This window comes from Orycteropus afer, unplaced genomic scaffold (assembly GCF_000298275.1).
Source record: "Orycteropus afer afer isolate SDZICR_OR568_19922 unplaced genomic scaffold, OryAfe1.0 scaffold00211, whole genome shotgun sequence".
NCBI classification, from domain to species: Eukaryota; Metazoa; Chordata; class Mammalia; order Tubulidentata; family Orycteropodidae; genus Orycteropus; species Orycteropus afer.
In genome coordinates, this window is record NW_006921798.1 from 354429 (window position 1) to 381259 (window position 26831).

Consider the following 26831-nt stretch of genomic DNA (forward strand, 5'->3'; position numbering starts at 1 on the left):
ACCTCACTGCCATCGGACTCATAGTGACCTTCTTTGGGTTTCCTAGGCTGTAAATCTTTACAGAAGTAGACCGCTCCATCTTCCTTCCGGGGAACAGCTAGTGGGTTTGAACCACCAACTTTCTGGTTAGTAGTCAAATGCACTAGGTACCGCACCACCAGAACTCCTTACTGTTTGAGCTAGGCGGGTTAATTTCCCGTTTTGCAAAGGAAGAAACTGAGGAACACAGAGATAAAATGTCTTGCCCAAGGCACAAAGCTTGTGTAAGTGGCAGAGAGGGATCTTAACAAGTTTTGGACTCCTAATCATTACATTTTACAGTTGGGGGGGTGGGTAATTTCCCCTTATTTGAGTTCTCCTTTCCTCCCCAACCACTTTCTCCCGTCAAAGAAATAAGGTCACAGGCAAAAACAACTCTAGTAGATGTGCATATCTCACTCATGTAGAATTGTAAATCAATCATCAAGGAAACAAAATGATGAGGTGACAATGACATCGTCCTAGATGGCAGCAACAGGGGCGCCAGCAACTCAACAAGGCGGATTTGGGAGGCGTTTCTGCAAATGGGAACTTTCCCTGGGCCTCTCTGTCTCTCTGTCACACAGATAGATAGAGTGACAGCCAGACACATGCAAACAGTTATACAAAGACACTGCGCGCAGCGCACGCTTGGCACTCGCTGTGGCCAGCTTGCAGCAGCCAGAATATGAGGCCTGTGGGCACCAGGAACCTCTGCAGCTCCCCCTTCCGCTTTGGTTGTGGGAAGCCAAAACCGAAAACCAGTTTACCAAACACGCGCCTGGCATGGAACAAATGTCAAGCCCAGGTGGCGGCCCATTTTTCCACAGACCTCAGGTTTCCTTGTTTGCTCAGCGGAGCCTGCTGCCGCAGGGCTCAGCGCTTCCTCTCTGTCCTCTGAACCTTCATTCCTGCCTCCAGCACAGGCGGCGAGTTGAAGGCTGGCAGCATCAACCAGTACTGGATGGACAGTGAGCAGCAGACTCACATCTGTACTTGGCCCCCTACTGCCCTCTCACGGGGATAGTTTTGTTAGTTTCATAGTTTGAGAATGCTTCCTAGGCTTTGAAATGTCAAACATTTCAGCTAGTCTCTCAAAGGCATATAAAGTCACAATTACATGGTTTTTTTTTTTTTTTTTAAGTCTCAAAAAAAATAAGGTGCTCTATGTACCTACCTACCTACATGTCCTTAGCATATACTAACAAATCTGCTTAGTGATAAATACACTTAAGTGATCATGTTCCACTCTTATCTTTCTTCATCTCTCCTTGGGAACACACTGTAATTTTCCATAGGAAGGGACTTATTATTCGTTTTGAAGTCCATTATGAGATAGGCATAAAAATTAGAGGGAAACATATTCTCTATCCAAATAATGAGCATCTTTAATGCTATAAACTTCACTTAGCTTTATATTCCAAGGTATCTGTTGTTTAAGAGGACTTGTTTAGATCTGCCATGAACAAAAGGACGGGTCCTTTCGATTCCATCAGTATCAGTTGCTGTGGGGTTGGAATTGACACATGGCAGTCTCATGTGTGTCAGAATAAAACTGTGTTCCATAAGGTTTCAATTCATGTATACTCTCTGAGTTTCTATAAAGCACTTTCTGTTTCTGCCACACCGTTGGGTGCCAATGCCTGATGTCTCTCAGTAATTATCCATCATGTGAGCACTCTGGTCACAGCGTTCCATGGAATAGATTGAGGAATGCACCCTAGAACTTAACTTATCTGTTATGTTTTAGTAACATATCTGCATATACAAATGTATCAAACGTGTATGTTTAGTTTACTATCCCTCCAAATGTGTACTGAATTATGGTTCTTAAGGAGTTTTGCAGCTTTACTTAGATTTCTTTACATTGAGAATTTATTTATTTATTCTACAAATAAGTTGAGCTTCTGATTGTAATATACCTCCGTAACTTAGCAGTTCTGTGGAAATATACTTCACTATATTTACTTAACTGTAATACCCCCCAAAATCCATTGCCATTGAGTCAATTTGACTCACAGCAACCCTGTTACGACTGTAGGACACAGTAGAATTGCCCCATAGGGTTTGCAAGGCTGTAATGTTTATAGAAGCACACTGCCACATCTTTCTCCTCCAGAGAAGCTGGTGGGTTCTAATGGCTGACCTTCGGTTAGCAGCTGATCCCCACCAGGGTTCCCTCCTATAATACATACCAGATCCTGAAAATCTGATGTTGGGCTTGTAAGACAATTGTTAACAGGTGATAACTGGTAAAATGTAATGTTGAGTTGGATAGCTGGAAGAGAGTTGGTAATAGGATAATTTTTTTTTTTTTTTTGGCATATTCTGACTTCTCTTTTGTTTAGTGGGTGATCCGAAATGTATACTGTTATGAAGAAACACATAGAAAAAATTCTCTTCTTTGAAGTAGGAAGAGGAATTCTTTTCATGTCCATACATCTTTTTATCTTCTTTATTCCATGGGGTTGTGGTCATCAAAATTCTTAGTATTCTTATTTTGAATAATGGAATGAAAATCCAAAGGTTATTTAATATCATATGGAGTTCCATTCAGAAAGGAAAATGCCATTTCCTTTTATGGAGAAAAATTCTAGAACTGAAATGTAGCTGAGCTGATTTTTTCTCTACCATCAGAGAAAAATATGATTGATTGAGAAGGTAGGAAGTAAAGGGCTAACTGGTCAAACTAGCTAATTCTGTAATGTCATCCTGAAGCCTACTAAGTTTGACTTGTCTCCCTCATACCCTTCACTCTAGATTGATAATGGTGAAGTATATGTCTTTTGAAAGTATGGGAACAAAAAGCTGGGAGGGTACAACTTCAAGTATACAGATTAGAAACTTAGCCCTAGGGATTCTGTATCTTTAACTGGAAATTAAATAATTATCTATTTGATTTTTTTCTGATTTAATTTAAGGAGAAAGAATCAATCTAAAAAAATTTTTTATTGCCATAGCAGAGAAAATGATTTAATTAATTTAATAATTTCTCAATCAACAAAAACAAAAATGTGACTACACAGAAAGCCAAGACATTCTTTGTTTATCCTAACCTGAATTCATAGAAAGGGAAACAGAAACATTCTAATTTATAGAAATTCTATTTGTTCTATAGCCACAGTGGATTATTGCTAAATATTTTATTGAAATATGCCCTTAAATGTTAGATATGATTTAGAGGGCCCAGGAAAAAAAAAAAAAAAAAAAAAAAAACACTGTTCTCCAGAGGTGTTAACAATTCTCATTCTTAGGTATGCTTTCAAACACATAGCTATGGGCTACGATGAAAACTGACATACACAATTGAGATGGGGTAATATTCAGATCATCGACACAGAAATAGCAAAAATAATTCTGCTTCAATCATTCACATTGATCTTTTCATTTGACCTTCCCTTTGCAGCTATTGTTAATGAGTTTCAAAAGACCGTGTATGTACGTATACATATTCAGGATAAACTAAGTTGCAGTCCTGTTGCTAACCTCTATAGATATATTTTTCAATTTCTAAGACAACCTCTATAGATATATTTTTCAATTTCTAAGGCAACCACTCAAATAGTGTTAACTCAAAATAATTTTTAAAAATCTTCAGTATCTTTGTGGATAAATATATTTTGATTATGTATGCTTATGTCACCTTTAACGTTTGAGATATTGACTTTTGTGGATGATTTTGAAAACAAACAAAAATGTAAACAATTAAAAAAATCAGCTTAGTGTGGATTGCTCATTATTTTATGTGAATGAAAAATCTTTTTGAGTTTTAGTTGTTTCTTTTACTCTTTATCATCTATTTGTCTTCCTGAGACAAGAAGATGAATTTAATTTGGAGGAAATATTGTAGCATTTTGAACTATTTAAAAAGTGAGCAATTATATTTTAAATGTAGATAATCTTCCAGGCATATGCTTCTAAAAAGAAGCTAAAACTGGTTTAATGTGAATTCAGATTTCATGATTTTCTAATATAACTTACACTCTTGAAGGTCAGTGGCTTGGATAAAGTTATATTATGATAGAAGAATACTTAAAATACATGGAAACAGACGCTTGAAGGAGTCAGAGAGAATTGATATTTACATATTGCATTTTCTTTAATAAAATTTCTGTATCTACTTGGACACACAAACACCCATGAAAGTGCCTGTTGAAACAAACCATATAATCTCTTTACTGCAGGTGATCTATTTGCTTTCTGAAATTAACTTTTTTTTTTTTTTTTAACCCTAGCCTGTCTTTCCTTGACCCAGAGTAAATATATGCTATCTTGTCTGGTCATCAACTGACATGCTAAATATAATTGAGAAAACAAATTGTGTTTAAAATTAAATGTTCCAAAAGAATTTATAACAATTCATATTAAGGTTTCTTTTCCTTTCCTGAGAATCAAACAGTTGATACAAGCAGAAAGTTACCTTGTGAATAGCAAGTATTTTAATGATAATCTAGCTTTGAGCATCCATCATTTCATTTTTGTGCTTAACTCCAGAGAGCAAGAGGACAAGGTTACTTAAACTCAGTCCAGCTGTGACTCTGACCCTGCCACAGTCTCTTTTAATATTCCTTTCCTATACAAACTTTTGCTCCCTTTCTTTCTCCCAGGGATGTTTCAACCCTTATAGTTCTTAAAGTAGAGGGAACAATTTAGTAGAGAGGAAACCGTTTTAGGAGAATATTTGCACTCCCTCTTCTTTTCCCTACACAATCATTTTCAACAGACATTTAAATGATCCACTACATTTTAGAGGCCATTTATAATACTTTATATATTTACCATTTTAGATTTCAGTCTTTTATGGCTGCTCATTTATTGGTAGGGACGTAACATCGAACATGAATTACAGTCTTATTTCTGTCTGCGACTTCTTGACTGTCCTTGAGAGTCATTTAACTTCATTATATCTCTATTTACTTGTACTTATCTATAAAAAGGAGTTAGCATGCTCCGAGTAATTTATCTGATTTTTGAAAGGATTTAGGAGATATTTGTTCTCGCCTGAGCTTATTATTGAATCATTTTTAAAAATCTGGAGCAAGAACCAAAAATAAAACTAATTAATAGATTGTTTAATTTTTTTTTGTTATGTAGCATTACCTTTTCAAGTTTATACAGAAAAAGATTACATATGGAATACATAATAAATATTAATATTACTATTAAAAGTAAACAAATGAGAATTTTCTCTTCCTCCACTTTTCACTCTTGCTGGGAACTACAGTGATTATCTATATACTTATATATATAGGTATATAGATATATAGCAATTGTTGGTTTTGTTCAGACAAATAAAAATCATTTTCTCAAAGAGGTTAATTGATATGACATGAAATAGAGGGGGTTTTTGTGATATGAATAACTGTTCACAGGAAGACAAAGCACCATCCAACTGTTTTAAATAGTGACTTCCCAGTGAGTTTCTCCCAAAGTGAGCAACTTTGCGTTACTACCTGCTTCTTTGGGTTAAAACCAGTAGTGAGAAGGTCACAAATAACACCAATTTTTAATCACATATCCTTCAAGAAAACTCATCCCATAAATCCTTTTCTTTGTAATGGTAAATTGAACCAGAGAAAGCTTAAAGGCAGAAGTATTTTAATATAAAATTTAAATTGTTGAATTTTAACTGAAATAATTAATTTATATATGGCTAAAAACAGAATTAAGAGCTCTGGTAGTATAGTGCCTAAGGCACTTGACTGCTAACCAGAAGGCTGGCAGTTCAAACCCACCAGCCACTCTTTGGAAGGAAGATGGGGCAATCTACTTCCATAGTCGCTATGAGTCAGGTCTGACTTGATGGCACATAATAACAACAACAACAAAAACAGAATTATTATTCTAACACTTATTCTACAAACACTAAACCTGTTTGGCAGATTGTATGTGTGATATTTTAATATCAATTTAGATTGATCTATGTGCTCCAAATAAATGCAGAAATAAAATCAGTTATATTACAAAAGTAGAGAAAAATTTTTAAAGTCTTACTTATCTCTGCTCCATAGCCAAATAAAAGGGACAAGTATGCATTAGATTTACATTTGAATACAATGCCTATTTTAATTAGTTGTTGTATGAACATGATTTGGTAGATACAGTACTTCAAATTTAAATACTTCATAATCATAAAACATTTTAACTGTTTCCACCCTGTCAAAAGCAAAATACAAATAAAATCTATGAGTGAATAAGTATATAAATGACAAAACAAGGCATCACAATCAGGGAAAGTGGTGGATTTGTCCAAATATATTCTAAGAGATGTTAGTTTTTCAGATTATGGGTTATCACATGGAATGCCTATGCTGTTTCTTTTTGGGACTGGAAGAAGTAAGTGATCTTACTTCCCTAACCTGGCTCACAAGTAGTTATGACAATTGTTAGAGTGAATGTTATAGATTATTTACTGTGTCAGACATTTCTTCAGGTGTTTCATCTGAATTAAATCTTGTCATCTTCTTGGAATCCCTTGAATCAGATTCTTTTATCATTCTTATTGTATAAATGATGAAACATTCGTTTCTCTGAGACACAGAGAGGTTAGGCAATTTGCACAAGCCACACAGCAATAAGTAGAGAAAATAAAATCCAAACCTAAGCAATCTCATGTTAGAGCTTACCTACTTAACTACTGGTGTGATATGCTAAGGTTATTCTGGATTTAAGAAGGAGCTTGGACCTTTCTCTTATTTCCCCTCTTATATTTTCCAATAGCATGGGTACAATCCTAGTTTTATTAAGACTTTGTTTGAACAAAATTCAAACCCTCAGTTGCTGCCAAATGCTACTCATGAATGCAAAGGCAGGCACCATGACCGTGTATTATTTTCATTCCTGCCTCTACTTACCTCCCTGCCATAGGTACTTCACTGTCATCGAAACATACACACACACACATGCAAACACACATACACACCCCTCTCTTTGTTCTACTCTTTCCTATTAAATTATGCCCTTAGTAAACAGAGATGTTGCTGTGACAAGCCCTGTTTTCTCTATTGCAGAGACCACACACTCCCCAAAGTCCATCTCACTACATCTGAGTACCTCCCTGTGTGCAGAGACCACACACTCCCCAAAGTCCATCTCACTACATCTGAGTACCTCCCTGTGCTCACTGACAGTAGTGAGACAGATCTTCTTGCTGGCCTCTTTGCAATGGTGTCAGGTCGATTTGGTTGCCATCCCTCACATTGTGATCACAAGGGGAAATTGTCTCAGTTTAGAGCTTGCAATTGCTTTTGTTTTGTCCTTACCTTCAACCCCCTCTAGAATATATTTCATTGAATCATATGATCTATATTTTTAGTAATCTCTATAGTACTGTGGTTTCCTAACAGTTTTCAAATTCAGAATCACCGCTAACTAGCTTAATGTCTTTGGAAAAGTCACTTAATTTCTCTGATCTTTTGTTTTTCTCATCTGCAAAATGGGACAACCACAACAATAGTCATCTGATTGGGTAGTAGTGCGAGTCATGTGAAATGGCATATATTCAAACCTTTGGAAGAGCAACATGCTATTCAATTATTAGTTATTGTGCTCTCTAATGGTAGTTATCCTACTACCATTAGAGAAATAAGTAAGGTCAAATGCTTGTGCACTGAATAGGATATGACTGCTTAATATTCTCCATTAAGGTAAGCAGGGTTGACTAAACTAATTAAACTAAAACATATGATTTACATGATGGAAACAAATGAAGTCAAATACATCAAGACCAAGATGACAACTATCATGATGATAATTGTATCAGTAGTACACACACACATATGTCATCACCTTTCTTTTCCTTTTATATATTTTTTAAATTGTAATTTGCATGAACATTTACAGAGGAAATTCATTTTCCATAAAACAGTTCATACATATTTTGTTTCATGACACTGATTTCAATCCCCATAAGGTAACAGCTCTCTTCCCACTTCCTCCCTGTGGCTATCTTTTCCCTGTGACCTTCTTTCCTATGCAGTCCTGCCTACTGAGCTATCTCTCTGTGCAGATACTATCCTTCTGATCTCCATGCACTAATTGTTCTAAGGTGTGTACCTACGTGACATAAATGTTCACTTAGTATACCTGTCTGTTGTCTGGCTGGAAGCCACAGGAGTGAGTTCAATTCCCAGTCTAAAGGGTGAGTAGGGACCACAAGCTCAGGGGTTTCACCAGTTTCTATCAGACTAGTAAGGCTAGTCTTTTTATTTTTTTATGCTTTTGAGTTTTGTTCCACATATTTCTGCCACTTTATCCAGGACTAGGAAGTCCTGTGATTCCTTTCAGAATAGTCAACAGTGGTAGCAGGGCACCATCTAATTCTTCTGGTCTCAGGGTTGTGTAGGTCAGGGTTCATGTGATCCATTAGTCCCTTGGATTAATTGTTTCCATGAATCTCTGGTTTTCTTCAATCTTCTTTGCTCTAGATAAGGAGAGACTAATTGTTGCATCTTAAAAACTCACAAGCTCTTAAGATCTCAGTCACTACTCACCAAAGTAGGATATAGAACAATGTTTTTGGGTAGTTTGTTATGCCTATAGAGCTTGTAGTTGTCACCTTTCCTCTATTGAATGCTATCATTAAGAGGCATGGTGAATCTCTATTTTCTTGTAGGAAGAAAGTAAAATAACACATAATTGAGTAATTAGTAAAATTATGGAAAAGAACATAGAGGCAAGAATACCCCAGACATTAAAAATATGACCACAATAAATGGAGCTGTTAACAGCTAAGGCAGTATTAGTTATTTAACCACAGTTACCAAAATAATTGAACAACATATTAGCATCTGCTGCCAACAGCATTAACTTGATAGTCTCCAAAGTAAGATAGCCGCTGCAAAGGCGAGATTCTTGACATTTTATGCACAGTTCCTGGGGCCCACCTATTGTACTGGGAATTTGGAAGGATGACAAGCCTCTCGAGTATCAGTGGCTATAGCTGTATCTTCCAGGAAGACACACAAATTGGACTATCATTATCTCAATCCCATTCCCTATACTTCTTTTTTGTTGAGTTTTTTTCCCCTTATGATTCATAGTGAAAATAAGCTATTTGCCAATAAGTGCTTCTATCCATTAATGGTCTCAAAAACTATCCAAAACTGAGGGCAGAGTTTTAAAAGTCTCATTTAAAACAAACGGAAATGACAGCTCACATTCAAGTAACAGTCTTTACTTTCTCATTTTAACATTACTTGATTTTAAACTTTTGAAATTAGCCTCAGCAGGCATTGTGCTAATTTGCATCTTGAAATGCAGTTTTCTTTTCCCCCACCCCAGTTATCACCTTCTTAACTCTGCAGTCTGTTATCTGTCCCTTATACCTAATTTCACTGTTTGCTTCTTTATTTCATTCAGTGATTCCTTTTCAATCATGTACTCATAAACATGGGCATTTCTTCAGCCTTTTTTTTTCTGCTTCACTTTTTCTCCTTTACTGTTATTATTTAGCTCTTTGGATTCATTCCTCACACATGCAGATACCTACCTCTGTTGTTGTTGTTATTTGCCATCGAGTCGGCCCCAACTCATAGCGACCCCTCCTTGGGTTTCCGAGGCAGTATCACTACGGAAGTAGGATTGCCCAACCTTCCTTCCGAGGAGTGGCTGGTGGGTTTGAACCGCTAGCCTGCTGGTTAGCAGTCAAGTGCCTTAGGCACTATGCTACCAGAGCTCCTAAACTCCCGAGTCCCATTGCCTACTCAACTGTTTTGGAAGTCGTGCCAGAGATAAAATTCTTCTTCATATAAAAATTTGAACCGTTTGAGTCTTAACCTAAAATTCCCAGAAGTCAGGCACTCATGTCTTTAAGATTTCTCAGAGCTGACAAAAAAGCTTAGTAAAAATGCCTCTGGTGAGACTAAGGCAAGCCACAAGAATCAACTCTGATTATCCAGACTTCTTCCCATACTCTGATCTGTTTTATCACTCAAAGGTGATGAAAGAAAGCTGTACAGGTTTCTCTCAGGACAGGTGCTCGCTCTTTCTTTCTTTAATCCCACTGATTTGAATGCTTGGGATTTAAGTATCCTTCTTTTTTTTTTTTTTGTATGATGAGCCTATTGTTAAAGAGATTCATGCCTGATTAGAATGTGCAAGTATTTATGGTTTATGTTCAGAAAATGTTATATAATTATAAGATGTACATACCTTTTTTAAACACTAATATATTTCATTTTAATCACTTAGACTATATACTAAAAAATTTTTTTTTTTTTACCATTTGTTATTTTTAAAAATGAGCATTTGTTAATTTTCAGTGTGATAAGTCTCCATAACATTTTCTTTCAACCTGATAAACACCTAAAAATGCTTTAATATTTAATAACTGAGTAAGAAAATATTTTTTAGTGTGCTTAACCATTACAATTCAAGGTGCAGAGCTTTATAGAAAGGACAAGGAAAGACTTTTATCATCTAAAAGCTACATGAACTTGTACAACAGACTAAAATAAGACAGAGTTAGTGCCGGAAAACACATTGGAAATCAGAGTTTAACTTGCTTATTTTACGCTTGAGGGAATCAGACTAGGAGATGTTTCATGATCTGCTCAATGTACTACAGATAGGGCCTGTGAGTGAGGAATTTTTGCTGGAATGTAGATCATCTGACTCTTCAAACAAGTCTTTCAAATAATGAAAAGCAATGATTTCTGTTAAATCTGTAATAACAAAACTCTGTAGAAGAATTAATTTCAATTGTCTTGAGTTGATTAGAAAGCTGGTGAAAGATAAATTATATGTAGAGCTCTTTAGCTCTTTTTCAGCTCTAATTTTATGTCTATCAAAATGTATTATCAAAGAGGACAATGTCATGATGACAACTGTGTTAGTAGTATTTAAACAAAAATAATGAAAGTAAGTGGCTTCAACTTGCTCACTTTTTTCAGTCATGATGCTTTTTGGCATAGTTAGCAAGAAGGCTGGCTATGAAGAGTAATCACTGGAACAGCAGGAGCATAGGAGAGAAGTGAGGAAAATAATGGTGGACTATGGAGAATGTCTAAAAACGTGGGCAGTGCAAATGGTTAACAGGAGTGACTGCTAACTGAAAGGTTGGAGATTGGAGCACATGAAGAAATGTCTCAGAAGAAAGGCCAGGCAATCTACTTCTGAAGAATCAACCATTGAAAACCTAGACATAAAAACAGTTCTACTCTGACACACATGGGGTCATGATGACAACTCTCTGAAGAACACAGATTGCTTGACCTTTGTCCAGCAATGTATTGTCTAGGATAGAAGCCAATGGTGTTAAAATTTTTCTGTTGGAGACTTACAGAATTAAATGTATTTTACATTATGATCCAGTGCACATACACACAAGCACACCCACACATACTCCTGAAGTCAACATTTGAAAAATACTTTAATGATGACACTTTTTAATCATTTCCTTCTGTTTCATCCTGTATTATTTTATTCTAGTGCTCATCTTCTTCCTCTTCTTCATTTTTAAATGCTTGTCATGACTCATTGAATAGATTGATAAAAATTTATGATTTGAAAACCCTTGATCTAGTAGACTACTGCTCTTGCTTGAATATCAGCAGTGCTTCTGGAAGACACTGTCTCGGAATCAGCACAGGGAGGGGTGGTAGAGTGCAGAAACAGGGAACAAGCATCCACATCCCAGATCTCTCCCATTGTCACCTCTGCAACCACATGTTAGCCTCTGGTCTATGTGTGTTTGACCTGGGGGGTAATGCTTAACTTCTTCTACTGTCTCCACTTCCCAGATGCAAGTGAGCAATAGCTCTGGTACGTTTGACATTTTGAAGGCTCAGATATGCTTAATCTGAACCTGTTATTCCACATTAGTGTTATTTTCACTGGGTGTATTCATGTGTACCATTATACTTTATTCTTAAAACATGCTTTTCAACATGGTTACAGTTTCTATATGGGACAACAGATGAAACTGAAATCGCACTGGATATAGACAGATTCAGAAGACTTGGATGGCCTTTTTAAAATGAGCTGGACCTTGAAGAAATAATCCAACGTCTTTAAGATTTTAGTTTCTCCTCAGTAAAACAGTAGTCAGAATGGTAATTTCTTTTCCTACCTCTTTGCAAAGTAAAAAATATTGCTAATCTGTGTTAATATCATTGTAGTTGGTTTTAGGAAAAAACAAACAAACAAACCACACTTTAAGGCCTTTTCATTCTTAATTTATGAAGAACAGATTTGGCTTGACAGTGAGAATCAACCCAAATGAGTTAATCCCATCAGATTTTTGGAGTCTAGAATCATAAATTCAGTTTCCAATTTGATGGATTACTCATCTTTTAAGAGGCTGAGAAATTGAAAATGGAGGTGTTTATTCCTTTTCTTTGCTAGCATGCTCAGGGTTTTTTTTTTTATTGAAAAAATTCAATATACTATGTTTCTAGTTAAAATTTGGTTATTTTCCATTCTCTCTGGATACAAACAATTAATTATCTTTCCTGCCTCTAGAATGAATACCTTGTCTATGGCATCAAATAAGAGCCCTGTGACTTTTTTTTCCTATCATGTATGGGATGTGGTCTAGCGTAAACATGGTGAAACATCTTGGAAAGACATGAAGAATATCAGCAGTAACTGAGATGGGACTCTTCATAGAAATCAGTGTTTTTAAAGCTCTGAAAGAAAATTTGAGGGCCATATTTTGGGCATATTTTAGATTACAGAGTTCAGAATGTATAACATCCAGAGAAATATCCAACTGTAAAGTCAGGTTATGGAATGTGAAGCCACGTGGGCTGGAGCAGAAGAACTACATTTTGTCAAACACTCTTCAGACAGAAAAATGGGTTTATTGTAAAAATTCACTATCATCAAGTCGATTTTGACTCATAGTGACTCCTCCTTGAATTTCTGAGGTGATATCATTATGGAAGTAGATTTCCCAGTGGTCTTTCGGAGGAGTGGCTGGAGGGTTTGAACCACCAGCTCTCTGGTTAGCAGTCAAATGCATGCCACCAGACCTCCCAGTTTATTGTAAAGCTGTTAAAAATACCTTCTTGTCTTGCAAAGCAAGAATTTCTTTACAAACAATATAATCACTCCAATTATTGGTGTTACATGAGCAGGAATCTCAGCGATAAATGTTACGTGCTGTCGAGTTGGACCTGACTCACAGCGACCCCTCCTTGGGTTTCCAAGGCGGTATCACTATAGAAGTAGATTGCCCAACCTTCCTTCCGAGGAATGGCTGGTGGGTTTGAACTGCCAGCCTTCTGGTTAGCAGCCAAGTGCCTTAGGCACTATGCTACCAGAGCTCCTAGTGATAAATATATAGTGAAAGCTGTATGAGAATTGGGGTACTGTGTCGAAGAAGGTCTCTATGTGGCACAAATGGTTTGCGCTTGACTACTAACCTAAAGGTTAGTGGTTCAAACCCACCTAGTGAGGCCACAGAAGAAAAGCCTGGTGAGCTGATTCCACAAAGATCATAGTCAAGGAAACTTTATGGAGTAGTACTATGCTGTAAAACATTGGGTTCCCATAGATTGGAATGAACTGAATGGCTATGGGTTTTGGGTTAATTATGCTGAGAGAATTAGCATATATATATATATATATATATATATATATATATATATATGCTACAACAGTTTTTCAAAATAAATGAAAACTCTTAATTTTGCCAGCTTTGAGTGCACTTTTCTCATTCCAGTTTCTTTGCCATATAAACTAAAGTGATGGATTTGTAAATATGATTATTATTCTTTAATGGAATGAAGAAAATAATTGTAAGCTATGTAAAAATACAAAGCTGGAGATTATGATTGCAAAGTAAGGCAGAGGATTATAGACTGTATGATTAGATGCTTGAGGCAAGCCCTGAGTACCCATCTTTATATTCATTTAGACATCTGGCAGGCAGTTACAATTCAACAAGTCCAAAACTAAATCCATTATTTACTTCTCCCAAAGTTGGCTTTCCTCTTATAGTCCATATCCAGACCATCCAATTGGATAGCATGAACATCCAGTTGGATAGCATCACCATCCAATCACTTGTCCAAGACAGAAGCAGCCTGAGTTTCCTATTTTCTATCCCTCCTCCTAAATAATTATTCTCTAAACTGTAGAATTCTGCTTCCTTAATATTGGTCATCTTTACTGCTTCATTGTAATCCTAACTGTCATTACCTGGATTCAAACTGTCATGATTTCTCAAACGACTATTGCAATATTGTAATATTTGTGTATTTCTCCAAACCTTCTACCAGAAGACTACTTTAAAGTGAGCAAAGTAAAATTCTGATCAAGGTACTTACTATTCATCTCATGTCCATTTTCTAAATGGACATTCAAAAATGACATCTAAACATTTTTGACATGACACAAAATATCATCAAGCATCTTGTTCATCTCTTCTTTGTTCTGTGGGCCACACTGCTGATGAATGGAAGAACTGAGATTTAAAGCCTGTCAGTGCCTATGGCATTTGACTGTTAACCAGAGAGTTGGAGGTTCAAACCCACAAGCCACTCCTTGGGAGGAAGATAGGGCAATCTACTTAAGTAAAGATTTACCACCTCAGATACCGAATGGAGGTTGCTATGACTCAGAATTGACTCATTGGCTGTTTTTTTTTTTTTTTTTTTTTTAATCTTATCGAGATCTTATACTTAAGTTGGAAATTCCTGGGTGTTATGGCAATAATATCATGCTACCACTTCCTACAAGTTAGAAGCCAGAGAACAAGGCTAGAGACTTTTTATCAGTAGATTTTAAAATCCAAGTCTGATTCAAATTCTCTGGAGTTTGCAGTTAACTTGCTAATTGCTTCTTTTCTTCTTAGGCATATTTGGAGCTATTACTACAGTCAAAAAACATTTTCAACACATGGTTATTTTGGGGTTGTTGGAGATTATATACAGTAAGACTTGTGAAAGCTGGAACATGTATAAGGCGGGAACCTGTCAGAGAAGGAAAATTAAAATATTTTCCGCTAAAATAACTGATAAAGGTTAAGACTGTATTCTGCGAAAAGCAGAAAACTTGTGAAAGCTAGAAAAACAAGGTAGTTTCACTGAGTTTCAGATCTCATAGTTTACCCTGTATATCTATTCTCCCAGGACCCAACATATTGTATGTACACACACACACACACACATAGATATTGTCTTTGAAGAATCCATCCAGTTAGAATTTTAAGGTTGAAAAAAGCTCCCAGAAATTCTCTGATTCACATCTCTATTTCTGAGACTATGTTCAAGGTAGACAACATGATGTTTTCCTTTTTACAAAGATAACCAAGGGGGAATATTTTCATTGCATCTTCTTGTTATCTGGCTAACTTGAACAGTGTTAAGAATGAGGACATTTCTGTTTCTGCTGTATGTGAAAGATAAATATAACAAGATTGGATACCAATCTCCAAGTAAAAAACTTTCCTCATCAACAGAAAATGTATTCAAGTTATTTCAGTCATTCTTCACAGATTACACTCTGTTGCTTCTGGTCTGGTTGACCTGAGAAAGTAAGAGTAGCTCTCCATAAAGTGAAGAGCACTGGGTATTATGATGATAATGTATAGAAGTGGTGTCTGTCTTTTCCCAAAATTTTAGCATGAATTGAAGCTTGATTTTTTTTGTGTGCGAATTCCTCATTACTTCTTGAAAAGTGTCTGACCCTCCTTTCATAATTTATACAAAACACTAAAAAAACATTAGTGGGGAGAGGCAGGCTCACAGGGAATAAGTATGATAAGAAATAACAAGTTGAACTTTACTACGAGAATCAGGGAGCTCAGGATGAGATGTTGGAAAGGAGTATGTTAATGGATAAGAGCTTACTACAAGAAGGATGGAGAAGCAGAATGTGTACTGAGACATATCAAAGGAATAATTTCAGAAATAAAGATGCAAGTTTAAAATCATGACATCAGTTCTTTTTTCAACACACACCACACACTCAAAAATTTTTCCATATTAGTCACTGCTTAAAAGTCATTATTTTGATATTATGATTTAGACCTTTCTTTTGGGACTCACTTCAGAAGTAGTTTACATATTTGTTTAATTTAGGCCATAACTTTACGACTATTACCAATGTTATACATATTGATCAACAAGCCACATTCAAAATATTCCAATTTGAGTGACTTTTTGTTATTTTCATGAACCAAATAATCCACAAACAGTGAGGATATCAAAGAAATGTAACACATGGGTTGAAAACAATTCCAAAAAGTAAAAAAAAAAAAAAAAAAAAAACCCCAAAAACCCCCTATTTTGAGTCATGGAAGCAGTATTGTGGTTATAATTATAAAACTTTCAATATTGATTGTTTCAAGGTGGAAACAGTTGGGTCTATAATGTTATATTGTACCAAAAAAAAAAAAAAAAAAAAAAAAACCCTGCCATATTACCTTGCAATTAGGTCTACTCCATTAGAAGAACCTGGTCAGAATTTATATAATATGGTTACTATCTAGTAGAGAATCTGATATTCAGGGAACAGTTAATGAGTGTAGGCCAGCAGCATGTTCCCCACCCCAACCCACTCTTTTCCTGAAAGAGGAGGCAGGAACAAATCATGCCCAGTGTGACTCCCTAGAGTCCAGTCGAGGGACATATGTTACTTCACATGTGGCTTATTAGCCAAAATGTGTGCATTGAGACAAACAAGTAAAAAAGTCAGAAGTTATTTTTTTTAATGGACACATACCCTATTAACATTTCAGAGAAAAGGCTGAACTGCTTAACTCAGTAAAAATGTTTTTGCAATTGTTCAAATTAATACAATGCTTCCAAATACTCTTTGGAAATCCTTGTACATTTTCTTGTTTGCCTATTTGTCCTGCTGCTATCTTCCCAACACTCTTCAGAAGGAAATGGCTTTTTAACAAGAAAAATCCTCTTGAAATTACATTTCCAAGGGTGTCCTGGCCACAGCAGCTGCAACACATTGTAACTGAATTTTAGTCTCTGTTGGTTCTCATTGTTAAAAGCACAAGTGACCAACACTCAATTCTTACGTCACTGTCATTCTAGCAACTGATTACAAATTGGATTGGAGTGTGTGCTGTGAATTTTCTTGTTAGCAAAGGCAAATTTTCAACACAAAAGTGCAACTCTATTTGATGGCTTGGTGCTTACAAAATTAAGTGATATATAAAGTAGAATTTGACAACTTCCATTTGCTTCTGTATTCTGTGTCAAGAAGATGAATCATTTTACTGTAAAAGAGTAAACATGGGTGCACTGGGAAAGAGCCCCTAAATAGGTGAGCACTCTGAAACCAAATAAAGGTCTCTGGTGATGTAGTGGTTAAGGCATTTGGCTACTAACCGGAATGTCAGTAGTTCAAAGCCCCAGTTTCCCCATGGAAGAAAGATGGCACAGTCTGCTTCCATAAAGATTTATAGACTTGACAACCCAATGGGGGTCACTATGAGTCAGAATCAACTAGATGGAAGGGAGTTTAGTTTGGTTATTGGTTTTGAAACTAAAGAAGTGAACTAAAAGTTTATTACTCAGAGATGATTTTTGTCCTGGTATATTAAGATATATCAACTAATTCCATTTATCTAAGAGGACTCATGGCAGGCCATAGTAAGCCAGCCCTGGGACCAGTGGAAGGTGAGAGTTTGCATTCCAAAAGCACTTTGGGGGCAGGCCACAGAAAGCCAGCCCAGGAGCAGTGGAAGGTGGGTGTTTGCACCCTCGGGGCAGGCTGGGTAAGCGAGCAGGGTTGGGGAGACCAGGAAATGAGCAGAGCAGTTCGGAACAACCAACGGAGAGAAACTTTTCTGTCAGTTTGTTGTACTGTGGTGGCTAGAGTGTTGCTGTGAGGCTGGAGGCTATGCCACCAGTGTTCCAAATGCTAGCAAGGTTACCCACGGTGGACAGGTTTCAGTGGAGCTTCCAAACTAAGACAAACTCAGAAGAAAGAGGCCATCCACTTCTCAAAGAATTGGCCAGTAAAAGCCCTATGAATAGCGGTAAAATATTTTCTGATATGTTACTGGAAAACTTTATGAGCAGCCCTGAAACACTGTGTAATATAGTACTGGAAGATGAGCCCCTCAGGTCGGAAGGCACTAAAAATACAACTGGAGAAGAGCTGCCTCCTCAAAGTACAGTTGACCTTAATGATGTGGATAGAGTAAAGTTTTTTGGACCCCCATTTGCTGATGTGGCATGTCTCAAGATGAGAAGAAACAGCTGCAAACATCCATTGATAATTGGAACATAAAATGTACTAAGCATGAATCTAGGAAAATTGGAAGTTGTCAAAAATGAAATAAAACACATAAAGATTGATATCCTAGGCATTAGTGAGCTGAAATAAGCTTGTTCTGGCCATTTTGAATCAGAGAACTGTGTAATCTACTATGCTGAGAATGACAAATTGAAGAAGAATGGCGTGGCATTCATCATCACAAAGAATGTTTCAAGATCTCTCCTGAAGTACAGTGCTGTCAGTGATAGGTCAATATCCATACGTCTATGAGGAAGACCAGTTAACACTTTATTAATTATTATTTAAAATAATAATTATTATTATTCAATTTTATACACCAACCACAAAGACAATGATGAGGAAATAAAGGGTTTTACCAACTTCTGCAATCTGAAAATGACCAAACATGCAATCAAGATGAGTTAATTATGACTGATGATTGGAATGCAAAATTTGAAAACAAAGAAGAATCACTGGTAGTTGGAAAATATGGCCTTGGCGATAGAATTGATGCTGGAGATTGCATAATACAATTTTGCAAGACCAATGACTTATTCATTGCAAATACCTTTTTTCAACAACACAAATGGTGGATATACATGTGGACCTTTCTGGATGAAATATACAGAAATCAAATTGACTACATCTGTGGCAAAAAGCAACAGAGAAGTTCAATATCTTTGGCCAAAACAAGGCCAGGAGCTGATTGTGGAAACATCAACTGCTCATATTCAAGTTCAAGTTGAAGCTGAAGACAAAAGAAGTCCACAAGAGCCAAAATATGATGTTGATTGTATCCCTCCTGAATTTAGAGACCATCTAAAGAATAGATTGATGCATTGAGCACCAATGACCAAAAACCAGAATGATTGTGGTATGACATCAAGAACATCATCCATGAAGAAAGCAAAAGGTCATTAAAAAGACAGGAAAGGAAGAAAAGACCAAAATGAATGTCAGAAGAGACTCTGAAAGTTACCTTTGAATCAAGGGTAGCTAAAGCAAATAGAAGAAATGATAAGATAAAAGAGCTAAACAGAAGATTTCAAAAAGCAGCTCAAGAAGACAAAGTCAATTATTATAATGATATGTGCAAAGATCTGGAGTTGGAAAGCCAAAAGGGAAGAACACACTCAGTATTTCTCAAACTGAAAGAACTGAAGAGGAAATTTAAGCTTCGAGTTGCAATATTAACGAGTCTATAATGAATGATGCAGGAAACATCAAAAGAATCTGGAAGGAATACACAGAGTCATTGTACCAAAAAGAATTGGTTGATGTCCATCCATTTCAGGAAGTGGCATATGATCAAGAACCAATGAAGGAAGAAGTTGAAGCTGCACTGAAGGAATTAGCAAAAGGCAAGGCTCCAGGAATTGACAGATTACCTACTGAGATGTTTCAACAAAGGGATGTTGTGCTGAAGGTGCTCACTTGGCTATGTCAAGAGATTTGGAATACATCTACCTGGTCAACTGACTGGAAGAGATCCATATTTGTAGCCATTCCAAAGAAAGGTGATCCCATGCAATGTGGAAATTATCTAACAATGTCATTGATATCACATACAAGTAAATCCTTATGGAAGATTATTCACAAATGATTGCAGCAATATATTGGCAAAGAACTTCCAGAAATGCAAGCTGGATTCAGAAGAGGATGTGGAATGAGAGATATCATAGCTGATGTTATATGGATCTTGGCTTAAAGCAAAGAAAGATGTTTACTTGAGTTTTATTGACTGTGCAAAAGCATTCGATTGTGTGAATCATAACAAATTGTGGCTAACATTGAGAAGAATGGGAATTCCAGAGCCCTTAATTGTACCCATGAGGAACCTGTGCGTAGATGAGAAGTCTGTCATTCAAACAGAACAAGGGGCTACTGCATGGTTTAAAATCAGGAAGGATGTGGATAAGGGTTATATCCTTTCACCATACTTATTCAGTCTGTATGCTGAGCAAGTAATCTGAGAAGGTAGACCATATGAAGAAGAACGTGGCATCAGGATTGGAGGAAGACTCATTAACAACTTGAGATATTCAAATGACACAACTTCGCCTGCTGAATATGAAGATGACTTGGAAAACTTACTGATGAAGATTAAAGACTACAGTCTGCAGTATGGATTACACCTCAATATAAAGAGAACAAAAATCCTCACAACTGGACCAATAAGCAACATCATGATAACTGGAGAAAAGATTGAAGTTGTCAAAGACTTCATATTCCTTGGTTCTACAATTAACACCAATGGAAGCAGTAGTCAAGGCATCAAAAAAATGGATTGCATTGGGCAAATCTGTTGCAAAAGGCCTCTTTCAAGTGCTGAAGAGCAAAGATATCTCCTTGAAGACTAAAGTGTACCAGACACAAGCCATGATATCTTCAATAGCCTCGTATGCATGTGAGAGCTGGACAGTGAATAAGGAAGACCGAAGAAGAGTTAATGCTTTTGAGTTGTGGTGTTGGCGAAGAATGCTGAAAATACCGTGGGCTGCTAAAAGATCAAATCTATCCTGGATGAAGTGCAGCTGGAATGTTCGTTGGAAGCATTAATGGCCAGATTTATTTCACCTACTTTTGATGGTGTTGTCGGATGGGACCATTCTCTGGAGAAGGATGTCATGCTTGGTAAAATGGAGGGTCAACAAAAGAGGGGAAGGCCCTCAAAAAGATGGACTGACATGGTGGCTGCAGTGATAGTCTCAGGTATGGCAGGGATTGTGAAGCTGGCATAGGACCAGCAATATTTTGTTCTGTTTTACATAATGTCACTGTGAGCTGGAGATGAGTGGACACACATAACAAAAACAACAAGAAGAGGAATCATATATTGAAGAGAGATTTCAAATTTTATAAAGTGAAGTTTTGTTCTTTACAATGATGAGTTTGATACTGATTTTGAATTATATCAAAGAGCAGATTATAAAAGCAAGTTCTTAGGGAAATAGAGATTTCTGAAAAAGAGCAGGTTCACTCAAAATGAATCACGACAAAGTATTTCTTGAACATGATGATTGGTCTGATATCAGTATAATATCTAGTCCTCATCATACATAGTTACTCCTTTGATGATGTAATGGCTCATGGCTCTAAATACCATTTATATGCCAATGATTTCCTTATTTGTATTTCTAGACAAAATTTCCTTTTTGAACTTTAGATTAATAAATCTAAATTCCCACTTAACATTTCCATTTATAGATACCTCATACTGAAGATATTCAAATCCAATCGCTTTCTCTTTCAAATTTGCTGTATCCTATTTTTTCCCCATCTCAATTGATGATAAATTCATTTTTCTAATTGCTCAACCAATAGCCTTGGATTCATCCCTAGCATTTTGCTTTCTCTTACATCCACATTCTGCTCATTAAGAAATCATATCAGCTCTGTCTTCAAAATGCATCCTTAAATCCAAAAGTCATCCCTCTAAAGACATCCTTATAAAAGTGAAGTAGTTCATGATAAATGACACAGGAAATTGCATGAGGGTTTCCATGTGGTTCATTCAGGTTTGACGCTCTGTTGAGAATTTGCCTTTCCACCCCAAATATACTGAATCAGCATCTACATTCAAGATCCCCAAAATCTACACTTAAGATCCCCAGGGGGCCTTGTGATTCAGCATATCTGGGATGGAAATGCAAATTCTCAGCAGGGTATAGAACAGAATGAACCACTTAGAAGCCCTTATTTCAGATTCCACATTCCAATTAACCTTTAAGAAACTACCAGCTGTCAAGTCTTGGAGTAGTTATCAAAGGATAGTCTTCACAATTATCTGAAAAAGCTATTAAAGTACTCTTCCCTCTTCAAACCACTTATGTGTGAAGTCAAACTTTGTCTACTTCAACCAAAACAATATATCAGAAGAGATTGAATGCAGCAAGAGATAAGAGAATCCAGCTGTCTTCTATTGTGTTGCCATTTTAAAAAGTGTAAAACAATGCCATGCTTTTCACTATTTTGTTTTAGAAAATAGAGTTACAATTCATAAAAAATATGTTACTTACATTAAAATATAATAGGGCTATATTTTAATTGCTTAAATGAATAAATAAATATGTTTTTCAGTTTTAATTTTAACTATGGATAGATACAACAAACATTAAAAAAATGCTCTTTGAGGACCTCAATAATTTTTAAGGCTATAATGGAGTTCTGAGCAGTAAGTGGTTACGGCATTCAGCTGCTAACCAAAAGGTCAGTGATTCCAAACCCACCAGCTGCTCCAGGGAAGAAAGATGAAGCATTCAGCCTCTGTAAAGATTTATAGCTTGGAAACCCAATGGGGGTCACTGTGAGTTGAAATTAGCTTGATGACGGTGACTTTTTTTTTTCTTCTTTTTTTAATGGAGTCATGAGGCCCCAAAGTTTAAGAATAGCTTGTTTATGCAAATTTATAGTCTTAACCAACATTTATAGAGAATCCTATATCTGCCAAGTGATGTCCTAGCACTAGAAATACAGAAAAAAGACATGCCTCCATCTTCTTTTAGAAGGGGATATTTTAATTAAATATTGGGTTTAGCTTAACTTGATAATAGTGAAAAAATTAGTGTGAAAGCACTATAAGGTGTATAGGAGATTCAGTTTAAAAAATAGAGCCATTATCTATTTTTATTGCCTAATGTCTTTTATGTTTAGCTTCCTTATTAAAGGGTTATCCTATACTTTGAAAGGGAATCATTGGAAATTTTATATCTATGGCCTTCAACCATGTATTCTGACTATCATATAATTTAAAATACACATTGTGAGTATAGCTATCATGTCCTGTAACTGATGGGGAGGCAAATTACTTTAAGGTAAATCAAATCATTTAAAAGAAAGAAAAAAGCAATTTTTTTTTTTTTTTTTTAAAGAAGTAGGTGTAAAAAGCAGTTACTTTAAGGTTATAACATAATGGTAAGTGTCACAGATGGCAAAATGTTTTGGGATCCTAAGTGGAAAATAAATCCTTTTTGAAGTACAATTTAAAGTACCAAGGAACAGCCACCTGGAGCCAAATTCTTACTCTCTGTAATTCTAGGAGAAGTCCCACAGAATTAGAGCCTTAGAAACTGGTTAGCAAATACTCATTTTTTTTTTTTTAAATCTCCCTTAGCCAAGGAGCCTAAAATTGCTTTTTGTGTAACATAATGCCTGATTCTACTTTGATATTGATTCAAGAACGTCCCTTCCAATGCTGTATCAAAATAAGGGCTTGCATATTTTATTAAAGTGACTTCCTTGAAAAATCTGCTGTCCCTTTGCTTTCCCCCAGCTGCAAGTTCCCTTACTGAAGCATGAGTTCATAAATTTATTCTGAAATAAAATTTCGTTTTTGCTTTGCCCTACACTTTCCAGCTGCAAACTCCTACCCTGTTTTGTGCAATAATTAATACATATGCTTAAAATAAAACTCATCTTATCCTCTCTACCCTCCCAGCTGTAGCTTTCCAGACTTTTCGTGTTTTTTTTTCAGCTTTTTGCTTGCAGAAATATTTAATAAATATACAAAAAGTTCAGATGCTCCAGTACCTCTTTCCAAGCCCACACTGTTGTCCCCAACTCTCAGCGGTGCTGACTCTTGCCAGTGGAGGTTAGCTCAATCCTTTCCTCAGTTGCAACATGTAAATTCCATTATTTTTTTTTTTATTTTTGAATTCCTTAAGCCTCCACACATTATAAAATGAGCGTTAGCCAAGGACATACTATAATTTTCTAGTATTTTAATTAAGGGGAATTTGTTTTTTGTGCTTGAAGATGAGGTGAGGACTGGGCATCAGGTGACTCTAGTGTGTACCTAAGTTTTAAGAGTTTCCAAACTAAGGCAGACTAGAAAGAAAGGCCTGGTGATCTATTTCTGAAAATTAGCCAGTGAAAGCCGTATGGATCCCAACAGAATATCATCTGACACTCTTTCTTTGGACACATCATCAGGAAGGATCAATCTTTAGAGGAGGACTTCAAGTTTGGTCAAGTAGAAGGTCACTGACAATTAAGGAGACCCTAAGATGGGCCAGCACAATAGCTACAAAGATGAGCTCAAACATGCTGGCAGTCTCAAGGATGATGCAACACTGGGCAATGTTTCATTCTGTTGTACGTAAGGTCACCATGAGTCAGAGTTTACTCCACAGTAGCTATCTATCTCTCTATCTATTGACTTATCTGTCTATCTATTCCAATGGATGAGGTCAGGCTATGGAATAATTCTAAACATATGATGGCACACTTGATACTGTGGTGGCTCAAAGTAGACACAGGGCAGGAAGCAATTGCTGAAGGATTCCTAGTATCTCATGCCCCTATCATTGTACAAATTTGCTGATTCCTTTGGAAACATCAACTCTGAGAATAAGAAATCTTCCAAACTAAACCACAGATTCTTTCCAGAACCTTAGTCCTCTCCTGGTTGCATCTCATTTGATTCATCTCCCATGCTTCCTACTAGTTATGTCCTCAGTTATGTCTCCACCTCAAGTAAAATAAAGTCAGAAAACAGTAATCTTTAATCACCACTATTAAAAACCTATGTAGGGCATATAAGGAAAAGCAAATTAGGATCATATTTCAGGGCTGAGAAGTATTAAAGATGTTATAATTCCACTAATATTCATTCATGTATTCAATCAATTGCTATTTACTACACATTTACTCTGTGTCAGTTTCTGTATGTAGAGTGGGAGTTGAGAGTGAGGAATAATACAGACTAAAGATATTGAGAATAGCTGCAGTTATAATTAAACTAAAATTTTATGAAAACCTGCAAGGGGAATTTTGATTTGTTTTGAGGTGTAAAGAAAAGCTTCTTGAAGAAAGTGATATATAGACTAGGATCAGTAAAATGAGTAAGAGCTATATGAGTAATAGTTACCAACCCATAACGATCCTATAGGACAGAGTTGAACTGCCCCATAGAGTCTCCAAGGCTGTACAGCTTTACAGAAGCAGATTACTTCATCTTTTTCCCAAGGAGAGGCTGTTGGGCCTTAATAGCCCACCTTTTGGTTAACAGCCAAATTTATTAACCACTGTGTTACCAGAGTTCCTTCAAAGAGCATGAGAAATGGAAAAATGAAGGCACACCATAGCAAGACAAAGATAAACAGTTGTCTAAGTCATGGGCTTGTAAGTCATATCAAGACAGACTCTATTTTATAGGGGTGAGAGACAAATACTTCTCAAATTTTGAAAGTTTACTCCTGCTTCAGGGTGTGAGTGGAAGGCAGAGGGCCAATTCTCCTTCACTGTTTTATACTGTTGTTGTTGTTGTTTGCTGTTGAGTCGGAACCGACTCATAGCGACCCCTCCTTGGGTTTCCGAGGTGGTATCACTATGGAAGTAGATTGCCCAACCTTCCTTCCAAGGAGTGGCTGGTGGGTTTGAACTGCCAGCCTTCTGGTTATAAGTCAAGTGCCTTAGGCACTGTGATACCTTAAATGCATAAGGAAAGTCCCTGGGTGGCACAAACAGTTAAGTGATCCACTATTAAAAAAAGATTTATAGAACCTACCCACAGGTTCGTAGCAAGAAAGGCCTGATGACCTACTTCCAAAAAGTCAGCCACTGAAAATCCCTTAGATCACAGTTCAACGCACACATTCATTTCTATGGGTAATTAAAAAAAAAACACACACACACACACACACAAACACATATTCAACTTGAACCTTCTCTAGAAATCAGGTTACAAAGCACAATCTTACTTGATGAATATAAGCTTTAATTGAAATTATTTATTTAGTATCTTGTCTAGCATATGATTTCCCAAGTTCTCAAGATCCAATCATTTAAGAAAACTATAAGTCAAATAAAATTATTTAAATAGTACTAATGATATAGATGGATTGAAGGAAGAATCATAAACAACCTAAGATATGCTTATGATACAACTTTGCTTGCTGAAAGTGAGGATGACTTGAGGCACTTACTGATGAAGATTGAAGAATACAGTCTGCAGTATGGATTACATCTCAATATAAAGAAAACAAAAATCATCATAACTGGACCAATTAGCAGCATCACAATAAATGGAGAGAAGTTTGAGGTTGTCAAAGAATTTACGTTGCTTGGTTCTACAATCGATGCCAATGGAAGCAGCAGTCAGGACATTAGACAACGTGTAGCACCGAGCAGGTCGGCCGGGAAGGAACTGTTTCAAGTGCTGAGGAGCAAGGACGTCTCCTTGAGGACTAAGGTGTGCCTGACACAAGTCATGACATTTTCAATGCCCTCATATGCATGTGAGCACTGGACAATGAATAAGGAAGACCGAAGAAGAGTTGATGCTTTTGAGTTATGGTGCTGTTGAAGAATGCTGAAAGTAGCATGGACTGTTAAGAGAACTAACAGGTCTATCCTGGAGGAAGTGCAGCTGAAATGCTCCTTAGAAGTGAGAATGGCCAGACTTCGTCTCACCTATTTTAGTCATGAGGTCAGAAGGGACCATTCCCTGGAGAAGAATGTCATGCTTGGTAAGGTGAAGGGTGGACAAAAGAGGGGAAGGCCTTCAGTGAGATGGATTGACATGGTGGCTGTGACAATGAGCTCAAGTGTAACAAGGATCATGGAGCTGGCGCAGTATCAGTCGGAGTTTCATTCTGCTGTACATGGGGTCGCTATGAATCAGA

The 26831-nt window shown here is 36.6% G+C and overlaps 1 protein-coding gene across 1 annotated transcript in view; it reads left to right on the forward strand.

Annotated features, from left to right (window-relative positions):
• DKK2 (dickkopf WNT signaling pathway inhibitor 2) overlaps window positions 1-26831 on the forward strand; it is a 143692-nt gene that overhangs the window by 692 nt on the left and 116169 nt on the right. The gene's annotated exons all lie outside the window — the stretch shown is intronic.